The sequence below is a fragment of the Belonocnema kinseyi genome, chromosome 8 (assembly GCF_010883055.1).
Source record: "Belonocnema kinseyi isolate 2016_QV_RU_SX_M_011 chromosome 8, B_treatae_v1, whole genome shotgun sequence".
Taxonomy (NCBI): Eukaryota; Metazoa; Arthropoda; class Insecta; order Hymenoptera; family Cynipidae; genus Belonocnema; species Belonocnema kinseyi.
The window spans coordinates 92,821,057-92,824,372 of record NC_046664.1 but is presented as its reverse complement, the minus strand read 5'-3'; the positions used below and the strand labels follow the sequence as shown (position 1 = coordinate 92,824,372).

General features: G+C 28.2%; 1 protein-coding gene across 1 annotated transcript in view; it reads right to left on the bottom strand.

Annotated features, from left to right (window-relative positions):
* LOC117178605 (adenylate kinase isoenzyme 5) overlaps positions 1-3,316 on the bottom strand; it is a 77,465-nt gene that overhangs the window by 20,231 nt on the left and 53,918 nt on the right. The window lies entirely within an intron of this gene.

The following is a 3,316-nucleotide window of genomic DNA, read 5'->3' as shown; positions in this document are numbered from 1 at the left end:
TTTCGGAATTGAAAAAATAACATAATTTAAATTTCTCCGCCTCTAATGATTATTGTAGACTGTAATTTTTGGATATGTATCTTATATTATTTTCAAAACCTATTCGAATGTAAACTACTAATAATTCTTCAGGGCCGAGGCGAACCATGTGGATTGTGTGGAGCATTTCACTGCCCAAATTTCGATTGTACTTTTAGCTTTCTTGGACATTGGTGTCACGTTCAAACTATTTTTTTTTCTGTTGAAAAAAACGCATTGCGAATAATAAAATGCAACATTGAAAAACTATTCATACAATATTTCATAAACATAATATACAAAATATAGTAAAATCGAAATAATATAAGAACTGTATATACGAAAACAGTGTTGGTATTTGTATTCTCAAGGCGTAAGTCTTGAGACATCCAAATAAATGTTCCAAGAGAAAAAAGTTTCTAGAGGTTTAAGGTAATTGAGCACTTTTTTTTTTTAAATTACGAATACATTTTCTTACCTTTTAGCGTATTCCAGGAATGTAATTGAAAAATTAATGCCCTTCTTTCTCCATTCCCTTGCTGGAATACATTGGAAGGTAAGAAAATGTATTTGTAATTTAGAAAACTGAATTTTTTAGAATCATGGGTATTTTTCTTCTTTCTAACCTTCATTGGCATTGAGTTCTCCGATGCGTTTAAAAAAAATTTAAATCATGAGTATTATTATACTAAATACGGACCATTAAAATTAATTTAGCGATATTTCTATTTTTGATTACATTCACAATGCTTATAAAAAACATAATAAAGAATTTTTGTTTATAATTGTTTAATTAATTGTATAAACCTTAATTACCCTTTTAATAATATTATTTTCCCTACGCATGAGCAAAGCTCATTAGTCGGACACCATCAATACAACAAAAATCGCTGGATATTATTTAAGACCCACTATCCTTATTGCACATCTAAAATGGTCTTCTAACGTCTTTTGTATAGCAAATCCATTCTAACTCTGAGTCTTAACCGAAGAGCTTATTAACTCATTGAGACTTTTGATCCCCCCCCCCCAATTATGTAGAATTTTGTTTTTTGAATAAATAAACCCGAATTAAAAAAAATGTCACTTCGTCTTCAATTAATATATTTTGTAGTAACATTATTTTACAGAAACGATTTTTTCAGTTTAAAAAAGCATTTTAAATTTGTAATTATTAAATAAAAATAAATATGTTGTTCCATAAGACTTAAAGGTAAGTAATGAAGTTTATATATTCGAGTGTAGACTATAGATAGTATTAAACACGTTCCTATTCTATAGATTCTAGATGTCAGGTAGGTATGTATATATTCTGGCGTTTCCCTTGGCATCAATTAATTTTTGATCGACCTTTCTATCAATGCAACTGGGTTATTTTCACACCCTAGATTCTTATAAAGTCCTTTTGCCAGAATATTAAAATATTAATTTAATATACCTTACAAGTCAGCATTAGTCTAAAATCAAAAATGTCTTTACAAATATAAAATTTAGTATACAAAAAGGATAAGTATTATTTTTAAAGACAACAAATTTCCTAACGATGAAACTTAATGTGAAGGCATAATGCTCTTAAGATTAACTTCGAAATAATTTCACTTTATTTGAATAAAGTAAATAATAGTGCTGAGTCTACATCATCATCCCTACGGGACTTCGTTGAAACTTCAGATCATTCAATCAGGCCACTTCAGACGTCAAAGTTTAACCACCCATTTAACGGATTTCTTTTTCAAATTTATTTATTTACTTATATACAGTTCTCGTTGATTTGTTCATATATCTAGATTTTTTTCAATAAAGACAAAATAATCAGTTTAATAAAATGCGCTAAATCTATTTGTATTTTTAAGTGACGACGAGTAATACGCATTGTATATTTGTAGATTGTTTAAAATAACCACGTGTTTTTTAGTGAAGTTATCTTTTTTTAATAAATAAGAGTACGATTGTTTTACTATTACGTGACAGAATTTAAAAGCAAATGTTATGATGTATATAACAAAATGTGCAAGAGTCATGGAGCTTTCTCTAATAATATTTGCTCATCTTTTAATTGTCAGACTATCAGTAGAATGTATAGAACCTCTGATTTATTTTATAAATAGTCTATTTAGTATAACGTGCAAAATTGAATTTGAATTTTTATAGAGAAAAATAATTAATACATATATATTCCACTGCAACATATGATGAAATTTATAGTAAAAAGATTCTTTATGAATAAATAAAACAATTATGATAAAAGAATATATTTCCGAATAATAGTTATTGTTAAAAATTGACTGAAGTTCCTATTTTAATACCTGCAAAAAATATATTCATTTTTATAAACTGTTTTAGAATAAAAAAAAGCAAATATTTCACTTATACACACGCCTCCTTAGAACCAAGTTTCCTTAAAAAAGCAAGTTGAAGATTATATCCTAGAAATTATATTTGGGATATGCCTACTGAGAATTTTTACCTATTATGATAAAAATCGTTAGCCCCCCTTTTAAAATGACTGGGTATTATTTTTTTTTTCAATTTATGTGATTTTTTTCTAAAGGAACAATTAATATGTAAAGTTTTCTCTGATAAAAATTTTAATTTTTCATCTAAAAAAAGTTCCCACTTGATTGATATTGATTGATTTTCCCCTCCCTTTTATATTTTGAACATAAATTTTATTATTTTAAAATAAACAAAGAAATAAATTTTTTTATTTTAAAAAAAAGAAACAATAAAAAATGAAGTCGATGTGCGGGTTCAATTCCCGCCTCGCACTCTGGAAAAGCCTCAGCGGACCATGCTGGGACCGGTACCTCTAGACTTAGAGAAAAAGGTTTTTTGATCTTACTGGTTCGAAACCAAACGTAAATTGTAGGTCCCCCTCCCACCACCAAGTAACTGTGTAGGAGGTACGTAAAGGAATAGGGATGAAGGTGCAAGAAAAATGTAAACCCTCAGGGGTCTCATTAAAAGCTTCCATTCCAAGGCTTCCATTCAAACTAAAAAATGTATTCTAGCTCCTACAGAACACCAGTTATAGTCTCTCATAGCAGGCTAGTGATTTTTGTGGAATTCTTTGTACAAATTCAATAATCGAATCATTGTAACTTGGTTGTTTTAGCGCAATAAACCCACTGAATTTCTCATTCGCTAATGTCATGCAAAAAATCATTTACTGGATTAATATATTATAAATATATGAAGTAGCAATAAAGGATTTATACATTTTCTCTAAAGGATAATTTTAAACCTTGATATTTGACGATTTTCTTTTCCAAACACAAACGTTAAAGAAAATAGTGAA